The 22490-nt window shown below is 29.2% G+C and overlaps 2 protein-coding genes and 1 non-coding gene across 6 annotated transcripts in view; 2 read left to right on the forward strand and 1 right to left on the reverse strand.

Moving 5' to 3' along the window:
• LOC106692518 (neurogenic protein big brain) overlaps positions 1 to 17384 on the reverse strand; it is a 172603-nt gene extending 155219 nt beyond the window's left edge. The window contains exons 1-2 of the mRNA XM_067049018.1: positions 17359 to 17384; positions 13284 to 13378 (exon numbers count right to left, since the gene is read on the reverse strand). The gene's annotated coding sequence lies outside the window, so the exon portion shown is untranslated. The remainder of the gene's footprint in view (positions 1 to 13283; positions 13379 to 17358) is intronic.
• Positions 17385 to 18244: 860 nt separating this feature from the next.
• Positions 18245 to 22490, forward strand: part of LOC106692507 (prolyl 4-hydroxylase subunit alpha-2) — a 155680-nt gene continuing 151434 nt past the window's right edge. For 2 of the 4 annotated variants that reach the window (XM_014438486.3, XM_067049020.1), the window contains exon 1: positions 18245 to 18388. The gene's annotated coding sequence lies outside the window, so the exon portion shown is untranslated. Of the gene's footprint in view, positions 18424 to 22490 lie in introns of all 4 variants that reach the window. The other 2 variants (XM_067049019.1, XM_014438485.3) reach the window with 1 other exon arrangement.
• TRNAY-GUA (transfer RNA tyrosine (anticodon GUA)) lies at positions 18703 to 18790 on the forward strand. The gene is given in 2 exon segments: positions 18703 to 18739; positions 18755 to 18790. It is a non-coding gene; the product is annotated as a tRNA-Tyr (tRNA).

The raw sequence follows: 22490 nt of genomic DNA on the forward strand, positions 1-22490 counted from the left end.
AAGTTTTTAAACTTTTTTTACGCTTTTCAGCAAGAGTGAAAAAGCAACAAATAATCGATAAACTTCTTTCATTTCTGTACATTTGCTTGCATAATAATATTTAAATTTGATATTATTTTTGTGGAAACTATATTTATCAGAATTATGTTAAGATGGGCTACTGAAATATAAAACACAACTATAAATATAAAAATAAAAGTATTGTTTGACATTTTAGTGATTGGCTCAATTTTACAATTGCTTTCTCTCATGCTTTCGGTAAAAAATACCATTTAGAATTACCAATATGTTATTACAATTAATTAATTATTATTATATGATTACAATTAACTATAAGAAAAAGCATTATGTATTAATACAATTGTTTTGATACATAATGTTTAGTATATGAGCGGACAAAAATCAGTATTATTCAAGTAAACCTATTCGTTGCTTCACTGTCATCTTTTCTTTTTTTTTATTAGTTTTCTTCAATATTCCAAAAACCCGCAAACTTTGTCACCTTTTTCATTTCTCTTATCTTTTCTTTTTCTCGATCCTAAACTTTTTTTTTTTTTTTTTTTTTAATTTTCTTCCCTTTCTTTTCCTCTCCTAAAAATTACATCAAATGATATGCTGAGAGCCCTAAATATTAGAAGAGATAACCCTGCGGATCCCGTAGCACCTGAAGCCGGCGCAGTATCGGAGGTCCCACCACTACTGGAAACTACGTTGATGGAGGCCCAATCTAATGCACGAATGCTATAATGAAGTTCCGGACGGCGGCAACTCAGGATTCTATCTCAGGGAGGTCATCTCGGACAAGGGAGTCTCGAGCGTGATTGAAGAATTGAATCACTTCCTTAAAGGGGTGATAGAATTCTGGAGAGAATGGAAGCGAAAGTAGCTGAGAATCTATTACACCGCGTGGATGCAGTTTCATTAAACACCGCCTTCATGTGTCGAATCAAGAGGAGTGTTCTAAATCAAATTCTAGCTGAAGAAGAAACTTCATGGGCAACGAAAGCAAAGAAGAAGGCCTATGGATGAGGTAGATGGACATCGCAAGTGTTCCACATTTTGGAGAGAAGAGAAAATCTGCGCTAATCAGTGGTCAATATGTGCTGGCACAATTCAATTTAAACACAAACAAAATGAGGGAGGTTTATAGAACCGAGGGGGTTCATTGGAGGATGAGTTTTCCATACTAAAGGTCTAGTTGGCCAAAGAAATAAACAAAAAGGATGCTTAATTAATTATTAAATATGATTACAATTAACTCTTAGAATATGCAATATGTATTAATGAAGTCAATCAAATACATGTTTTTAAAAATCTGTTTTATCCAACGACAGGATATCAATCCTTACAGTAAGATCCTGGAGTAAGAGAAATCTTGAAGACCATATGTTGCAGAAATCGGAGCCTTGAGGATACCCCAGCTGTTGGAGCAGGTAGCCCAAGATAATAGTGTAGCTAACAGGGCAGATGTTGCCTGCACTAGCCCAGCCTCCCTCACCTGCTGCCGCACGGTGTGCTCTGGTCAGCACTTCACAAAGGAGTAGCGTTCCTTGAGGACTGTCAAGTGAAGCCATGGATATTGTTCATTAAAACATTTAGAACTCGAAGGTTGTTTGCCCATGTTCCGTACCTGCCTCCGCGACCACCTGTTCTAAGGCAGTCTGCTTATCGGCCGTTGTGGAATCGTCAAGGATGGGATGTTTTAACACCTAGCGTTACAGCCTGCCTAGGTGAGAGATAGGGTGACGTTTGTGGAGTTTCAACAAATCTGGAGTGACAGTGAAAAGTAATTTAATCTTTAAAAACCCAACTACGTAATAACGCCATCCATCCTAACTTGCTAATGCTACTTCATCTAACTATATTATATCAACATAAATAACAAATTAAATCGAATCTAATATATAATTAGGGACGTTTCGACTCTTTCGATACTCTGTGTTATCGGTACGTTCCATTCGACTCTTAAGTGGTCGATAATTCACGGCTGATACTTATGATATCAGACTTATCATTGGATACAATACTGATTTTATTCGGGTCTAAGAGATTTATGTTTTATCATTGGATGTGAAAGTACTATCAGTGATATAAGTAAGTATCAGTGATATCGATACTTTCGGGATTCGGTTATTTTTTTTATTTTCTTTAATTTTTTTAATGTATTCTACTCCTATAATATCGATGCTTTTTATCCGATACTCACTGATATCGATACTTTAGTTAAGTATCGATATCGAAAGGAATATCAAAACTTTAATGGTATCACAAAGTCCTTATGTACAATGTCGTTTCACATTCCGGCCCTCCGAAGGGCTCTGAGAAACGTGTCATTTAAAGAATTAAAGTATAAACTTTAATAACGTCTTATTATTTAAAAAAATCATGAATTATTACTGAGTAACTTGAGACATAAGAATTAAAATTAAAAATCGGTCGATATTCAGACTTACAAATCTGAACTTGGGGCTCCCATGAATCAAATTCCTCTCGTATCTAATCCTTATAATCCAAGATTCTTAATGCTTCTTACTTTGTTACAAATAAAATCATAAGGACCTTAATGTTCCTGACAATAAGTATTCTTGGTGTGTCCAATTCGTAGTCCACGAATTACTACTTCGTGTCGTCTGCAGCTTTGGATTGATGTCTTCCATGGTAGTACTGCACTCTTAGTTTCTCTTACTTGTTTTCTGTTTGTTACATCTTTGAATTTATATTACTTTCGGGGAAAATGCGACAAAAAGCGTTTTTAACAAAGATTTCTAATGAAAATATTTCCGTCTAAACTTTAAAAGGCCAAAGGTTGTAAAAGAAATATTATGACCATAAGCAAACCAGGGCCCTGTTTCATAATGAAAGCTAATAGTACAAGTGAAGAAACTAGTGTGGTAATAATACTAATACTTATTTTTTTCATGATAGGGATGACTATTAGCGATATTAAATGAGTTAAAAAATACTAAAATAAAAGTTACTATTCTACAAGTCAGTGTAATTAAATTAAGATAAATCTACAAGACTAATAGTATTAGTTTGCACTTTATTATGAAACAGGGCTCTGATGGACAACAAATAGATAGAAAAAAGTGTTTTAACCAAAACCCGAAGTCTTGTTAGAGAATATGTGAGCTTAGGGAAACGAGTCATTTATCAAACTAAAACCTTTTTCTCCCTATTTCAACTGTTTGTAAACCAAGAGTATTTATGAACAAACTGTTTAAAAACAGTTTTAAATTTGAAATACATAAGTTGTGAGAACTGTAAAAATGTAGAATGAGGTGCAAAAACATGCTTTAAATGGAATCATCATTTTTCAATTAATTGTACTTTGAAAACCAATAATTTTCGGTAATTTTATCGTGGCACTAATAGCTGTCACTGGATGTTGAGATATCATTACTCAAGGGAACGATAAAACGAAATTATATTTTAAATAGAATAGCGGAATTGGATGTTAATCCTGTCTCCCTATTGGATCTGCAGGAAATTTACAAGTATCTTCTGCTTGGAATAAGTGGAAACGCTCCCCGATCCCCCATCCCTTCGATAGCAAAAAGGGAAAGAAAACTCTCTATTTTAGGAACCAGTTGTATAATCGAAGTAAAAATAAGTTGTACATTGAGTATGCTAATATTCCTGAATTTAAATTGCAAATGTCAAACCCGGTCGAGCATGTTTCAAGAATTATTTAAAAATAATGCTATAATCAGAAAATAGGCTATTTTTAGACAAATATTAATGCACCTGTCATATATGCAATCTGAATTCAAATTTTACCTCTGGTTAAATTAATCAACATCAGTTATTAAAATATATATTTTTTTTAGTATGCATGAAAGTTATAAACTCGCTTAGTTAATAAATATGATAAATAATAAATATCATCTCAAAGTACTAACACACAGTGGTGTTCCTTCGATTTTTCTTTGCTAATTTTTGCTGACCAAGTGTCAATTTTCCAAAGAAAAGAGGTGGAGAAAAGTAGCTAAAATTGCAGCATTGAATGACATAAGATACGGCCATATTAATTGATTCTGGGTAGGTCAAACAAGTTTACATTTGCTAGGAGAAGTAAATTGATTACTTTAGTAACCAAAAATTAAGTTTGCGAGAGCACACTTCAGTGTTAATTTTTCGCTTTACAACCAATTATAAATAATTATTGATATTTAATAATTATAGATAAATAATAATAATAGATTATGAAAGTTCAGGAATGTACGCATACAATAACATAAAATAGCTTCTTTAAAATATAAGATAGAGTGAAAGGAAAACACCGTATGTTTTTAATTTAAATTTAAATTTTCGGTAATGCATTTTTTACACTCCCGAATGAACCTTCTTACTTAGTGAGAGTTCAAGGCATCTAGTCATTAACTTTGAAATAATTAGCTAATGTATACAATTAGTCTTCAATGTGATTAAAAAAATTGACATTTTTCAAGAAATTCTAGAAAATTGATGTTTAAATATTTAGTAATTTTTGATTATTTAAGGTTTTACCGGAGAGAATTATTCGGAAGAGGGAATTGTTAAGGTAGAACATTCTTCTGTTCGGAATGAGGTTAATTCTAAAAATAAAAATAAAGGTTACTAACCAAACAAAAGTTATATCTTATCAAATAATGCTAATTAGCAAACAGAAAATAGAAGAAAGTGTGTAAAAAAGGGCGATACTGCATTGAAAAATACCTGAAAACATTTTTTCACAAGTTTAATCAGCGAAAATGCATTTAATTTTTCGCACAATAGGCCGATTATTAAAAATCAAGGAAGGGGCCTATCTGTTCTTAAATAATTAAATAAATTATCTGTGGACATTTATTTCGGGTCATTGAGTCTTTTATAAGGTCGGCACTGAGATCAAAATTTGTAAAAAGAGTGGCTTGAAACAGGTTGAACGTAAAGAGAAACTGTACAACGGTGTAAGAAAAACGCTTACAATGTAAAAAAAGACAATCTGACTTAGTATTATTAAAACAGGGTATAGGAGTAGTAAACTAGAGAGAGATTTGTTTTAGTTTTACAGGCAGTGCTGCTCAGTTATAATAGGTTACTACATGACAGTAATACTAATCAATTCATTAATAGATATAGATTGTAGGAAGATAGTCCAAGTGGCGGTCAATAAAGGTATGAAAATAATAAAAGAAAACTATTTATTGTTAAGCAATAAAGGTTTTGCCCCACTTTGGAGGGCTTCGTCAGTGCTGTCAGACTGAAACAAAGATGGTAACTGAACCAGCTATTTGTTTGTTTCAGTCTGACAGCACTGACGAAGCCCTGCAAAGTGGGGCAAAACCTTTATTGCTTAACAATAAATAGTTTTCTTATACTATTTTGTTATCTTTATTGACCGCCGCCTGGTCTATTTTCCTACAATCTACTTCATACAGCTAAACATCCTCTTCAAATATGAATTACTAGATATAATTTTAATATACATTTTTTTTATCTATTTATTTTTTTTTGGTTTTTCTCTTCATTAAACTTGAATATTTAAAAAAACAAATCGGTATATTGTAACTAAATTATGAAAACTAACGAGCAATTTTTAATTATTTATTTGTTGTTACATAATCAACATCGTTGTGACAGGCACGTGCAAACTTACCAAGAAATGGAAAGATTCGAATTAATGGAAGTTCTCTCTATATTATTAGAGACTGATACTTTAGAGATTTACTTACTAAATTTTATTTCGATTTATAGGGCCTCGTATTCAAGTTAAGGAGTTCAATTTTATCTATGAATGCGTCGAGGAATAGGGCTGGCTTTAGAGTTTTTGACTTCTTGAGTTACGAGTTATAGGTTTTGAATGTAATTGCACTAATTTGTCTTTCATTCATCCTACTCCATTGATAGGAGATACAGGAAGCTGCGACTGGAGGCACGCAGGAGATAAAGGACCCGGGTGACGTCAGCCAGTGCAGATGCTGCCAATTGACCTCCATTCTCGAGAGGTCGCTCCAGGACACGTGCCGTCGAGGGTCCTGCCGATTAGTAAAGGGGTGTTCTTAATGTCTAAGGGTCCATATTGTGCCTACTAAAATACTTCTAGATAACTTGCTCAACCAAAATGTCGATAAATTATAAAACATTAGCAAGTAATCTTACGGAATTTGGGATAAAATTAATTAATGGTTTAAGTTATGTAATACCAGATCTGTTATTAACATAAAAAAATTGTCAGATGTAAAACGACTCTAATATTTTAAATTTCATAAAAATTACAAGCAGTATTAAACTGTTAGCATCTTATATTGATGAGACAGAAATCATCACTGATGATTAAGGCATAAATAGGCTTCACATGATTTATCTACTGTTTTATTTTAACTCAACATAACAAGCTGATCCACTTCCTGGGTACATAAATTATTTTTAAAAGTTGATACAAAATAAATTTCAGGCAAGTTTTATCAAAATCGTTAAAGCCAATTTAGCTTCAAAGGCTATAGAATAAAAAAAAAATGGGCTATTGCGTTGAAGATGTCCTATATGATACATAAACCTTGGGGGCCAAAACCTCACAAAGAATAAAAAATATTAACTAGTTAATACTTTTATTTTTAAGGCTTTGGAATACTACCGATTTAAAAAAAAAAAAATGTTTCTCTACCTCTTCATAAATCAAAGAGATGGGCACATGAAGCCTCTAATAGACTGCAACTTAAAAATGAAATGGCAGATTGTAATAATGAGTTCATAAGATCATCCTGGGAAGACCAGGGACTATTGTGCCAAGTCAGAAAGCCCTCTAGGCTGGGAGAAAATTCCCGAAGGTGGGTGGATGGATGGATTTATTTATTATGGATACTAGGTACGAAAAAACTTAAATTTTGAGAGGGTTAGAATTAATTTTTTTTCTGTCTCCATTATAAAAGTTCCTAATTGACATTAATGAACCGAATGTTAATTTAGTGAAATTATAAGTTAACCAAGAAGTAATTGTAAACTAATTTATTCAAATGTAAAATTATTTTAAATAGACCGTGGTAACAAGTTTGCTTTCCCTGGGTTTATATATGCTTATTAAGGCATATTTTTAAAATTACCACTTTATATTTTAAAGTTTAATGTTGTAAACTCCTGAAATATTACTGGTAGCTTCACTGTATATTTAATTAAATTTTGTAGATTTTGGTATATTAGAAGTATGCGTGAGGGGGTATATATCTTCTTAGATCTTAAAAGAAACCTATTTTTACTCGACTATGGTGTCCAGTGTCAGTTTAGTGTGGTGCATATGTAAATTTATATGTAGAAACCAATTTATAATGAATGTATTGAGAATATTACTTTTTTTTATTGAAAAAATCTTACATCCAGTAGCAAAAATGATATTCATTAAACATTTCCACTTTTGATTTTGTGATTCTGCACACTTCCATCAAAATTCTGTTTTTAGAGAATATTTTATTCTTTCAACAGCTAACTTTCTGTAAAATTCAGTTTTTTACCTGGACTAAACAATAGGAATAATAATTGTCCTTGAAAAGTAGGAGTTGTAACTATTGAAGAGCACACCATCACAAGTTCTTTTATTATATTCAGAGCAAAAAAATTACTAAAATCTTTTCTAAAGAAGAGTAAATTTTCTAAAATTTTTACCTTAGTATAAATCTTTATGCAACCAACTCAACAGCTAATTTATGAGGCCTACTGAGATAAATAAATATAAGGGAAAATGTAATTTTGATTTTAATCCTTGACAGGTAAGCATGAGTGTGAAAGATAAAACTATCTATGAAGGAACTGCAAGGGTTACCCAACACTGCTGCCAACAACGCTATCAATATTGATAAACTTAATATATAATCAAATATCAGGTAATTTACAATAGATGTTTCTTGATTTATTTTAATTTTTTAATGTTCTAGTGCAATATAAGGTTTCGTTTTATACCTACTTATTAGTCTATATTTTGTAAAAATGAATAAAATAAACCGATAAATCACATCTCATTTTTTGGTATTAAACAGTCTTAATACCATACCAGCTTAAAATGATTTTATATGTACCTGAAAACTAGATCTCTTATTTTATTTTTTTTTTACTGAAAGAGAGGATATAAAGAAGACACAATATATATATATATTTTTTTTTTTTCATATAATGTAAAATAATAAAACCGTTTGTGCTGTGTTCCCGATATGAAATAATAAAATAAAATTTCCATAGGATTAACATTTTTTGATCAATTATATCAGCTATTATGACCTTTTAACATTAAAAGTTTTAAAAAATATCACATGTTTTCAACACTTGGCATTTATTTTGTACACTAGTATCTACCAGTGCTTACAAATAAGAGAGAAGAGAAGATCATCAAGACCCATAATCTGCTTCATCAAGCTTTATTATTCTCATGGCGGCTATCAAATAAAAAGTTAGACACGTAGCGCCATCTCTGAAGTCCTTTACAAACCATTAGTCAATTGTGGTAGTTCTATAAAATCTAATATTACACTAATTTATTTATTTATTTGTATAGCTTACTTTGTTATTGTTTCTTTCTAATGTTTTTAAACTTTTTTCTAGGCTCAACTTAGCTCAACTAGTTGTAACTTCATTATTAATTGGAAGATTAATAGTTGACCACATGAAACTGATTGTAGATCAAGAAAGGTATAATAAAAGCAAAAGTACTATTTATTAATAACCTGGATTTATAGGGTTACTATTACAATCATCAGGAGGGCCCCTCATCTCCAAATTTTTCATAATTGAATCCACATGGAATGGACACTCCAGAACACCAGATAAGTATCTCAATGTACACCTTAAAGTACCAATGGTAGAAAGAGGTAGTAACCAATTCGAATTATGTGACCACACGTAATGCAACCTACTAATTTCATGTTTTTTTGTTTTTTAGAGGGAAACAGAAAAAAAAAAAAAAGTTCACGATATTACTGATGCATAATTGGCACGTGCGACTCTCCGCACACAGTGAATACCATCTAATAAACCTTAAAATAACAAAAGAAATCATCTTTCTTTCTCATTATATATTCATATTGTATTTGCTTTATTTTATTTTTTCACAGGAGGGTACAAAAAAAAAAAAAAAATAGGGTTACTAATAAATAGTTTAGCCATCTTCCTACAATCAATTAATCTTTAACTGTTTTTACACCATACTACTGTAATCATTTAAATAGCACACCAGCATTAGGAAATTTTAATTTGAATGAAACCACAGCTGAAATTGTAATCAGGATTTTGTTATTTTCATTAAGCCACCAATAGCAGAGTGGTCTCTCCCTACAGGGTGTTACAAAAAAGGCACAAAACGCTTTGTGCACACTTACCCACAAGCTGCGGATCTATCCTTTTATCACTTAAAATGCCCCCAAGTAATAAAAGGAAATTTTTTTATATTGTATAAATATAATTTGTGTGATTGTATGTATTTTATATCCTCTTGTAATAAAATATAATTAGTAAATTAACATACTACTATATATATGTATATATGGTTGACCATAAAAATTGATATATAAGAAGATGGTCAGGGTTGCGGTCAAAGGAGAGACAAAAATAGTTTACAACTATTTATTTTCCGACATTTCACCCCACTTTGCAGGGCTTCATCAGGGCTAAAAAGATACAATGAAAAGAATAAAAATACAAAGATAAGATACAATATCGTCATTATTCTTTATAATAAGCAGGTCAAGAAAGGGGAGGGAAGAGTCAGTTTCGGTTTCAACGGTGAAATGAAGGCGAGGGTGGTAAGAGTTAAAAGAAGAAAGGATATGAGGGATTTTATCAGGGTTTAGAATGAGAAAAAGGTCGTCTACATATTTTTTGATAAATAAAATGTCGTTATGGAATAAAGGGATGATTCTATCATTCCTTTATTCCATAATTATTATTTATTTATTATTATAAATGTTCCATTGTTTTCACCTGTTTGTTATCTCTCTATCACTTATATTATCTATCGCTGCATTCACTTATATTTATCCATCTATGTTTTATTAACTTTCACATTTACTTTGATTTGTTTTTTTGTAAACTTTTATTTCACATGTTTCTAGTAACTTATTTCACTTATCATTATCATCACCTATATGGTTAACATTCCATCACATTTTTTCACTTATTTCTATACTTTATTACTTATTTTTAATCTTTTTATGTACTTCTTTATACATCTCACCTTGTACTTTTATATATATTTTTATTTTATTTTGTATACTTTCACTTCCGATTTTTAAATTACCTTATTTCACTTTATGTTATTTATGTTACTCCTGTTATCTTTACTATTACTATTATCAGTGTAGATATATGATTATTTTCACGATATATAAATCTACAGTTGTTATCACTGTTAATTATTTTTCTTACATATTTTTTTTTTTTTTTTTTTTTTTTTTATACTACTCTTTATTTACTTTTACTTATTATTTGTTACTTCTTTTACAGTCATTGTTATTATATCCTATATTGTTTTATTTTCTTCGGTATAATCTCGTATTATTAGTAACGATGTGTGTGATTCTTATTTTACTTAGTTCTTATTATTATCATATTTTTGTATTCTTCTCTTATCATTTTTCATTTTTCATCATATCTTTATCAGTACTTCCTGTATACGCAAAGTATTTGAAATTGAAATAAAGCCCTTAAAGAGCTGGCTGGCTACTTCCTCCCCACTTCTCCACGCTTCCGCTTCATTGTTTCTTTCTGTTCATCCCTTTGCATGGAACAGGTAGGTTGTCCTGACATGTTCTTTGCTCATTTATTATCATTTTATATCATTATTATTATTTATTTATTTTTTATTTATAATTATTCTTTCATGACGTTTATGTAATCTCTATTTTTTTTTTTTTTTTTTTTTTATTGTGTAAACATTGTATTGTTTGTATCGTATTGTTTTTGTTTTATGTAGATCTCCTGTACTTTTTTAACTTTATATTTTACGTATTTTTATAAAAAAATTTTACTCTTGCCATTGTTACTTATTTTTATTTTTATCATTGTATCTTATCTTTGTATTTTCATTCTTTTCATTGTATCTTATGATTGTATCTTTTTAGCCCTGATGAAGCCCTGCAAAGTGGGGCGAAACGTCGGAAAATAAATAGTTGTAAAATACTACTAAATTGTTCTAATATTAAAAATGACTGTATACTTATTGCAGAATTAAAATAAGGTATATTTTTATAACTAAATTAAGGACAATCATTTTTAGAATAAATAAACAAAGAAAGAAAATATAAAAACAGATTTAGTTAAAATGATATTAACATTGTCACAATAGAAAACATATTTTTAAAATAAATGATTGATATTTTGAAATGAAAAGAAAATTTGATCTTTAATTGGGGCATCATTCCCTAAGAATAATAAATTGAACAATTTAAGCAGCATTTGTCTGACTTTATTAAGTGTTGTTAAAAAAATTAAATTAAACTATTGTAATAATTATTTAAATAACATATGAACAAAAAATACATATTTATGCAAGTTTGTACTGTTATTTATTAATTTCAAGCTTATGGAAGATTGATAATAAAGGTGATGGATATATAATTGATTTTTAAATCGTATTAAGTAGGAAGCTTTACGAATGAGTATGGGTAAGGAATTCCAAAATTAGGTAGCTAGAACTGTAAAGAATTTTTAAAGGTAGCAGTTCTATGGGAAGGGATGTACAAATCTGTAGTTTGAGATCTTATGTTTAACAGGTAGATGGATAAATGCTGAGTGAGAGGATCTATAATATAGGAAGGTTTTTTTCAGTTCTTAAAGATTAGAATATAAATGAACCAAGAAGGGATAGCCTGTGGATACTGAAATAGATCTTTGGCTCAGAATAATAGTGAGAGGATATCGGGGAATACAGAATAAAAGAATACTGAGATCCTATGAAGCAGTTCAGATTTTATAAAATTTATAATTACATAACTATCATATAATATTCCCCTTCGTAATTGATTAATACTATCATATAATATTTTATAGTACAGATAGTATTTATTAATGTATTGTTAAGAAAATAGTTTAATTTTAAATATCAATGAAGTTATGTATTTGAAGGAGATAGATAGAAAAGGGCAAAATATTATAAAAGTAATTAGCTGGAATATGTTAAATCTCAAATACAAAACAGTAGGTAGGTATACCTGTGTGAAAGGTATTTCACATTACAAAAAATTTGCACGAGCAAGATTCATATAAAAAAAAAAGTAAGTGGAAATGTTATGAACGAACTCAAAAACTGCATTTATTTTCTTCTAAATTTGAATATTACCAGACATTAATAGATGATTGTAATAAAATAAATTAATCTTCTTAAATAGATCAAATTAAAACTTTTCTAAATGCAGTGATAAAATTATGGCATAAATTTTAATTTTAAATAATAGTTACAAGATCTCTAACAATGTTTAATTATACAAGATAGATAAATTTTGATTTAATGGAGAACCAGGAGGAAAAGAACAATTCCATTTTTACAGTGGAAAAAACTTTTTTTTTTTAAGATTGTTTTTTTTCACAAATTTATACATTTCTAAAAATTATTAGTTTTGGTGGAAAATATTCGATATATGTGCAAAATAACAAGATGCAAGCTAACAAGGATGTTCATAAAAATAAGTTTTCATTTTGAGAAGTATAACTTTCATACTCAGCATTTGATTCTTAGGTAAATATCTAATAAATAAACATTTGATAGAAACAACCAAAAAGAAAAATTGAGGCCTAAAACTTTCTTCGAAACTATTAATTTTTTTTAATGTGCCTTTTAATCTGTTAATGTGATTGTATTAATATTTCTACAAAAAATATTTTCATCAGGATTAATCTTCTTTATCCTCTTTATCGAGAGACGGTTTGCACTGGTTATAAATTAGGGAGAATATGTATTGCTCTAAACCTGTTATAAAAGTGATTTAATGTGTGATGACTATAAGGTTACATGAAATTTATAATAAGATTGATGATCTGGCCATCCATATACTCTTTAATAAAACTTACTAAAAGAATTTGAAGTTTATAAACTCCATTTAGGTTAACTCTTCAATATTAATTAATGATATTTTATACCAAAAAAGAACAAAACTAAGCCAAACAATTATATATTATAACAAAATATCTATAAAATGAATCGAGTTAAGAACAGGTGAAGCTATGATAATCAATTTACTTAAAGAAAGAAAAAGAAATGGTTAATTAAGAGAAACTGGCAATTTTTTGAATTTAATTAATGTTGAACTATCAAATATAATAAAGTACATATATGATGTACTTACATGACTGTTGATGTTGATTATAATTTGAAGGTAAATAAGACAGTTGCGAGATTCCTACTGTTTGCTTCATACATATATTCTCTGTGTGATTTCCCCTGAAACATAAAACAAATATATATCTAAATGATAAAAAAAAAAAAAAATATTCAACTACTTATACTGGAGTTACAATCTGCTTTGCAATTGAGAAAGTCACATCAAACACTTACTGAATCCATATCGGAGCAGAAACAAATTATTGTTTGAAAACAGCATTTTACCTGGTTTCACAACTGTGGAAAAGAAGAATGCTTTACATTCATTCTGTTCCGCTAATGGTTAACTATAAGATTAAGATACCCTGTACCTTATTTACTTTATAGACTATATTATATATTAATTATTGTTTTTTATACATAAGCCTCAACAGTTAATGAAAGCACAGTCATATGGACTTGACTGTTACAAGCAATCAAATGGAATAGAACTAGAAAAAACAAAATGATGTACAGTTCTTATGCCCTCCCATAGGAATATAATTAATATGAATAAGACAATGAAAGGTACAGAGTTGAACATATTTTACCCTTAAAACAATGAGATGGTATCCACATGACCCCAGGTCCTAATTAAAGTTCTATGAAGTTGAAATGGGGGCCGCCCATAGCTCAGTGGTTAAGACACAGTCTTATCAATTTGATGTCTATTTGCGGTGCCGGTTCGAATGCGGCCTGGGACGTTGACTTTTTTCATTGAGTGGCGGTCCCACAAAATGAAGAACTTTGACCCCCAACCATGGTTAGGCGCAGTATAGGACTCCAATGGGAGTCTTGGCCAAAAAAAAAAAAGTAGAAAGATAGGCACGTTTTTCAGTCAGTTATCATATGCCTTTATTACTATGTAGTTCTATTGGGTTCAACAGACCCCTCTTCACCATTAGTGTTAGAATTTTCTTTAAATATTATTTCAGAGTGAAATTTCAGGTAAACATGTTATTTTCTATGCTGATTACCCATCTTTTTCAGTTAGGTAGAGTTTTCACCTAACAGAATTGGTGATTATAGCTAAACTTTTAACCAGCACTATTAGTCCCTGATAATGCTTTTATATTATTTATAATATAGAAAGCCTTTAAATGAATACATTTTTTTTTTATAAAGGCTATCGGAACATCCCTGTTAGAAGAACATATTTCCAGAGATATGAACAACCTCAAGAGCACTGATTCAAGCACTGATGATCATTTATGTATATATAAATGATAGACCGTATTATTTCAAATTATGAAGAAAATGGCCAAGGGTGTGATCAAAATAAACTAAACTAAAAAATAGTTAACAACTGTTTATTTGACTGTTTTGAAATCTCTCAACTGGAACAGCCCTGATAGAGCTCTACAAAGTGGGGAGAAACGTCGACAAATAAATAGTTATTGACTATTTTTTGTTTTCCTTTGACCGCACTCCTTTCAATTCAAAATTAGAATATCCTTTTCTCATTATTATAAATATTTATCCTTATTCAGAGGTGTTTCAATAACTAGGTTTACAAAAATCATGAGTATAATTAAAATTTCTCTCTATATTCTGTTTTTAATTGTTAATTTCTTCCAAAAAACAGGAACTATCATGAAGACTATTGTTGAAATATGACGTAATATGTGGGGAAGATGGTCGGGGGCGCGGTCAGAAAAAAATACACAAATAAACAAAACTTATTTATTTGTGCCAACATTTCGATCTGAATACCAGGTCTTCATTAGGGCTGAAAAACAACCTTAATTCAGAGACAATAAAATAAAAAGGAAATGACATACTAGGAACATCATATAACAAACTAGGAAATATACATAATAATAAATATTGTAGAGGTAAGAATTATACAAAATAATGATAAATTTTTTTTTTTAACAGACAGTGTTAAAAAATAACAAGCAAATATAGAAATAAACATAAGGAAAGGTGTAGAAGAAAAATTGTTAAAGTTTAATAATGTAATGCCTAAAAATATTGAAGAGCTTTTAAGTTTCTCTTCATTATTTTTAGGCATTACTTATATTTTTTATTATGTTTATTCTATTACCCATCATTTGAATTTTCTTCCACATCTTTCATTGCGTTTATTTCTATATTTACTTGAACACTCTCTGTTTTTTTAAAAAAAATGTCATCCTTTATTTTGTATAATTCTTACCTCTACAATATTATATTTATCTTCAATTGGTATCAATCAACTACTATCTACTTCATTTATTGTTATTTTTACTGTCTCTGAATTGAGGTTGTCATCTCATTTTGTTTTTCAGCCCTGATGAAGGGCTAAAATTCAGGTCAAAGGGTTGAGTTATATGAAATAGGTTTTGTTTATTTCTGTATTTTTGCTGACCTATCCCCCGACCATCTTCTTATCATATTAATCTACAGTCAACAATTAACACCTCATTATGACAGTATACAACTAAAAAGAGTTAGAGGAATAACTGATTATATAAAATGGGATGTTAATTATACTTATGGGGATACTTACAGAATTCCTTAAATTAGTATGTGTTGCTGCAGTCAAAGATGATTTTCCATCATGGATAAATTGGATCTTATAGTAAATCGGATTACAAATAAATAATAAATAAAAAAAAATTGATAAACTAATCTTATAGATATTTAAAGTCTCAAGTAAGATTAGACAATGAATTAATATATTCTAATATATGATCCCCTAAAATATGGAGAACTAAAGTCGAAGGTATGATTTCTTATTGATATTATTTATGACAAAAATATGGTTTAAAAAAATTATGATTAAATTTTGTGGAAAAGTTTTATAATAACTTTAATAATGAAACATATAGATCAGTGATTCCCAAATTGGGTGCCACTGCCCTCTGGTGAGCGCTGCAGCGATTCAGGGGGACGGTGATGGCCACAGGTGCATTTGGGGTGCAATGAATAATTACAAGTTGTCATGGTCTATAATATTATTGCTGAGGAAAATATAGCCGAAGATTACTGAATTAGTAGCAGCACACTCAGTTCATCCTTCTCATTGAGATGATTTAGAATATTTTAGCTTTTTTTGTATTCTATTCTGAGTTTAATAAATAGTTTCATAATTTCTAAGTTTGATGTTTCTAAATTACACCTTTCTTTGCTATATTTTACAAAAAAAGTAGAAATATTAATACATATATATATATTTCCTATTAATTGCTATTAAAATAAAAAATTTCCATGAGGCACTGAGTAATATTTTTCCTGGAAAGTGGGTAGTAGAACAAAAAAGGGGACAGTAGGGCAAAAATGGGGCGGTAGGACAAAAAAGTTTGGGAACCACTGATATATATGAATATGATGCTGGATATCAAAAGCTTCAGTTTGCATAAATTAAAAAAAGAAGAAATGAGACTGGCTGAGGTGATACACCTGAATTAATAATCAAAATTATTTTTAAGAAAGAATTGTAAAAATAGGAATTTTGCAGTTATCAAGGAACTGAAGAAGTATAAAAATTACTACATGTTAGATTTTGAACATATTTAGGGGCTCGTATACGTCTAAAACTTATCTATAATTGATCTGCTTCTCTTTGTTCTAATAAATTAATTTTTATGTGATTATAAAACAAATCCAGTGTATAATAAGTTTTTCTTTTTTTATTTCTCCAGGTGACAACATAAGTATGATGGATTCACCAATATATTGGTGGATTCAACAATATATAGCCTTACAGTTAATTGTATTGTCATATATTAAATGCAGAGTTGCAGGCCTACCTTCTATGCCATAACCCCTGATGAAGACCTGAAACTCAGGTCAAAACGTCGGCATAAAATAAATAAATATGGTTTTGTTTATTTATGTTGTTCTTTGCTGACCGCACCCTCCGACAAACTTTTCCATTGATTAAATAAAATTGACCAAGAAAATAAAGGATTGCCTATGAATATACATACCAATGCCAAATAACTATTAATGTACATAGACTTTTCATCATCAACTAACAACCTGCATAAATTATGTATAATTTGTAATTAATGGTGTTGTCATATATGGAATAATATTGATAAAAAAAAAAAATGATTGTCTATAAATATACCTACCAATTCAAAATAATCGTTAATGTAGCTCAGAAGGATCAATAGGGCGAGATTACTGCTAGTCATTACAGATATTAATGCCAAGAATATTATTCATTTGTTAACATAATCAGGTCTCAAGAATGCATCTGTAATAGAACAAAAATAAATAAATTTAGCAAATTCGGGATCATGTTTTCTTGTTACACAATGTGTTTATGCTTATTAGATTGTTTTATGATATATTACTTAAATGATTCTAAAGTTTTTTAAAGGTATTTTAATACAATATTTTGAATAAGACTTATAACTTTGAAATTTCACTATGTTTTATATTAATCAATTATTATCTGTATATTCATTATTCAATGAAAAAAGAAAGAATATTACAGGATTGTAATAATTTTGTTATCAGTATTTTCCTATAAAACTATTCTTAAAATATTATTATGTTTTGCATGACATCTAATAATAGTTATTTAGTTATTATTCATTTTATGAGGCCTATAAATAGTAGGTATTAGAATTAGTAATGGTTTAAATATAAATTAGTTATGAGGCATAGAATATCTGAAATCTTAATAACTAATAAAAACCGTCTGAATAAAAAAACATAAGAAGTGTTGATAGCAAACCTAAGATTTGGCTCTTAAAAAAAAACATGGCAGCCAATTAATGAAAGATTAATTTAATACAAAATATATTACTATAAGAAAAACATTGGAATTTATAAACTCAAAAATAAAATTAGAATTAATTTTAATGATAAAATTAATGTGAATATAATTCTTCCAATTGTGATAAGAGTAATTTTATTTTTTGTATAATCTTTTTACTTGATAGTTTACTTCGATGGGCGTTAGAAAGCAGCACTTTGCAGATGAACAGTAGCGCTGCTTCTCTGAAAGATCGGAAGTTAGTTTATCATAACATTGTCGGTTGTGTATATGCCCTCCGTAGTTTTACATTGATAATAAGCTATTTGAAGTCACTGTGATTCATTACCGTTGCACATTTGGTGTTGGGCTTTGGATATGGTGCATTAGAGTTTATAGTATGCAAAATTTTTTTCACTTAACATAGAATTAAGTAAGTAATAACACTAAACCCTCATTTGTGCATGTTTCTTACTAATATTTGATTTTTTATCATTTATTTTATTTATGTGATGAGTTTTATTTGCCGATCTATGTTGAGAAATGTATGTTTTGTGTATGTTAGTCCTTAGAACATTTTTTTTTTTTTATACACAGTCTCTTTGTTTTCATAGCCAAAAATTTTATGTAAATTTTGGTAAATGATTTTTCTCTTTTATTATTAGAGCTACTTTAAACTTCAAGTACATAAAACAAGCCTGGATGACCACCACCTCTGGTAGCTCAGTTGGTAGAGCGGTGGACTGTAGTTGGTTACAATTGAAATCCATAGGTCGCTGGTTCAAATCCGGCCCGGAGGATATTTTTTATTTTTATTGTACATCTCTTATAATAGTGGTTTTAATTTCTTACATGAATTTGTTATGGTTTATTTTATTTGGTGTACTTTTTTTTTAATTTTTCAAACGAAAATTTATTTTGTATTCTCCTAATTTTGTTTAATTATAGAGTTAATTCTTTTGTTTCCGCGTAATTCATTTACATGATACATATTTTGATTTTCACTTATGGTTTGAATGAATAAAAACACAAATTTCAACTGAGAATAAATAACAAATTAGTAAATAAACTACTCTTTTCATTATGTTTGAACTGTTCCCTTATTCCATTTTCATCTTTTTTTTTTTATTATATCCATCATATGTCCTTATTGAACCTTAGTTATCTACTTTGCTTATTATTGGTCGTAATATATGTTGTTCTTCCTACCATTTCGACTTTCAGATTTTTCCTCAAGTCTAACCAGCATTAGCTTTTTACACCTTATTGCTTTTCTGGTGGTTATATTTGCTTAAATATATATGTAATTTATTTCAATTAAGTTATTTTCTTCAGAATATTATAGTTCGAATTCATTATTATTATATAGTTGTACTTTTGAATTTTTTTGAGGGGTTGAAAATCTTTAAAAAATGTAATTAGTTGTTTTGCTTCAAATGACAATATCTCACTAAACTAAACCGTTTTTAGCGTTACTATATTTATTGTAGGAAACTTATTGCTATTCAAGGTGATTTATTTATGTAGTAGATAGTGTACAATGGTGAAAAAATAAAGCATGAAAAAACAGAAGCTTAAATGAGACAATCATATATATTCTACTAAATATAATATGGCTATAAATGATTTATCGGAATAAATATTGTTAAAGCTAAATTTATTTAGTTTTTGAAAAGTAATATTTGTTATTATTGATTTAATAAATTATGTGGTTACAATATATAACTTCTTTTTGTCATTAGAATATTTTAAAATTAAGCGGTTGACTCTGGTTACCATGCTACTTAAATCATTGGGTACACTCAGCAACAATTGCGTTGATACAAGCACATTGTGGCGCCCTTCCTGCGCCAGATTGATCTGCCAACGAGTTAGTAAACGCTAAATTAGTGGAGTAAATACAACATAAAGGGAAATTTTTAGACGGCTTTGGAGATAAATATGGGTTCAAATGTGCTTTAAAAATCTAAATGGATATGTACAAATATGAAAAATGTATTAAAACTAGTGATCCAACATTCAATAGAGGAACTGCTAGGGTTTTCCTACAACTGGTCTTTGCTATTAATTTTAATTAACTTACTGTAATCTAAATGTCAATTGATTTATGAAGAGGTTTCTTAATTTTTAATGTGTTTTAATTTTCGATGTTCTAGTGAGACATAATAAATTTTGTTTCATACCTTCTTATCAGTTTTTTGTGTAGGAAAAAAAAACATGGCATCTTATTTCTCCTAAATGTCTCATTTTTCCTGTACTTTTCTATTTTTCACACTAAAGGTCGGATAAATATGAGATAAAACATACATTTTTGGTTTTAAAAAAATAATGTAATATGGTAAAATCGTTAGTGCTGTACGATAAACATTTTCTAATGGATGACATCAGTAATTAAGATCTATAAAAATTACAAGCTTTATTTAAAATGTCGCATTTTTTTATACCACTTAAATCTATATTTAGATACAAACAAAAATAGTGACTTTCAAATTGATTTATTATCTTTTCAAAACTTTTTTTTATGAGGCTTATGGATAAATGAAAATTTCCTTATTTTATTTAAAGAAATTAGATTTTAAGTAAGTAGGGGTGAACCTGCTCAAAAATGGCCTATTTTTTCATTTAAAAAAATACAACATAAAAAAGAGCTCGTCTTAATTTTTTAAGAAACCAAAACTAAATTTATTATCGAGTTGGAAAATGCTTAGCCGCCAACCTACATGGAATACTGAATATTATGGAAAGGAGATGAATGCGACCGAACCTCGAAGTAAACATTTCATGACCTTTTGTTTAGTAAGGTTTTCTCCAAAAAATAATACATATTCCGAGTTTAAAGAATAGAGGTTTTAACCGAGATTGGTTATCACTGGTAATCATAATCGAGGATTTTAAACCAAAAAAATTGTACCAGAAGAAATGAAGTTTTTTTTTTATGGATATCATTAAGAGGGATGAAATGGAAAAAGAAATTTAAATTTATGAGGTACAATCATTAGAAGAAAACTACAACTGATATTTTTTTTTAGCATCACCCAAATTATGTTCTCAAACCGAGATTTTATAATTCAACCTAATAGTAAATTGATTGACTGTCATAAAAAAATTATAAATAAATAAAAAAAAGTGATGAAATCCTAGATATATAAAAAAACACATTAAAATCATCTCTACCATTTTTTTACACACACAAAAAATATGAACCAGTTAACTCCAATCATTACCTCCTTAAGTGGAAATAAATTAGGTTGGAGCTTCAGTTAAATCATTTTTAATTATATTTGTATGGCCTTTGCCTAAAAATATTTTCATATATTGAAACATTATTATTAATTTTTATTTATTAGAATTTAAACTAAATTTCTTAATTTTTAATTGAATGAAAACCAAGTCTTGTATATTACTATAATTGTTGGTAGTTTAGAACACCTTTTGTGCTTGGTTTGATATTTGAGGGCTGTCTACGCTGTCGAGGTCACAACATAAAAATTTCCGACGTTAAAATTTTTAAGTTATTCCCCTTTCTATCTATATTTGCCGTTCTTCAAAAAATGTCTTACTGAATATTATGTGTTGTTTGATGATATAATCGGTCTCTGTTTAACATCGTCTATGTTTAAAAATGAATTTAATTAGTTATTGTTTTAATTATGTTTTTTGCTTCTGCATGTTTGGTGCACTTCTATGTGTTCTTCCTCTTCTATTTTTTTAATTTCCTTCTGGGCTTGTACGAAACGAATTATGTATAGTTAAAAAATTTCTTATCGGAACGGTTAAATAAATATATTTCTTACAGTTGTTTTATTTAATGTTTACCTTTGGTACCTATGTTTGGAATATTTTTTTTTTTTCTGCAACCCAATACTTATTGTATGGTTTCTATAATAATATATAATCATTGTTCCATTCTTTGGTTTGTTGTTGCATTTGTCTTTTTCTCATAAATGCTAATGAACTGTTTGGCCTCTTGCCAATAATAGGCAGGAATTGGCAAGGCTGATCTGATGATGGCCTCTTTGAAGAGATTACGCCGCGAGTGACGTAAGCCGATCTGTGGGCCTGGACCCACTCCCAGGATATGGGAGATTACCGTCATCTCCTTCCAACATGGCCGAGACTGGGACAAGAAAGAACTGGTTGAGATTCAGTAGCTGAAGTGGGCCTTGGCACTGATAACTAACTGTATCTCACACCCACGGTTCGGCTTCCGTAGAGGTCATCGGCATTTCTATGCACTGTTATCAATATATAATGCACTATTTATATATATAATAACTGTAATATGATATTTATGTAAATAATAACATTAGGTACTTAAGAAATAAGAGGAAAAGAGAATAATTTAATTCATATTTAAATATTTAACTATTTGAAGTTTTATGTTATAATACAAAATATGTTCAGAAGTATTTGCTAAAACGATTTTTATTTAGGTCCTGCTAATTTTTAAACTGGTTGTTTTATATAGCATATAAGTTGTTTTCTTTGTTGTTGTTTTTT

This window comes from Halyomorpha halys, unplaced genomic scaffold, assembly GCF_000696795.3.
Source record: "Halyomorpha halys isolate HHAL.00 unplaced genomic scaffold, Hhal_1.1 Scaffold58.1, whole genome shotgun sequence".
Lineage (NCBI taxonomy): Eukaryota > Metazoa > Arthropoda > Insecta > Hemiptera > Pentatomidae > Halyomorpha > Halyomorpha halys.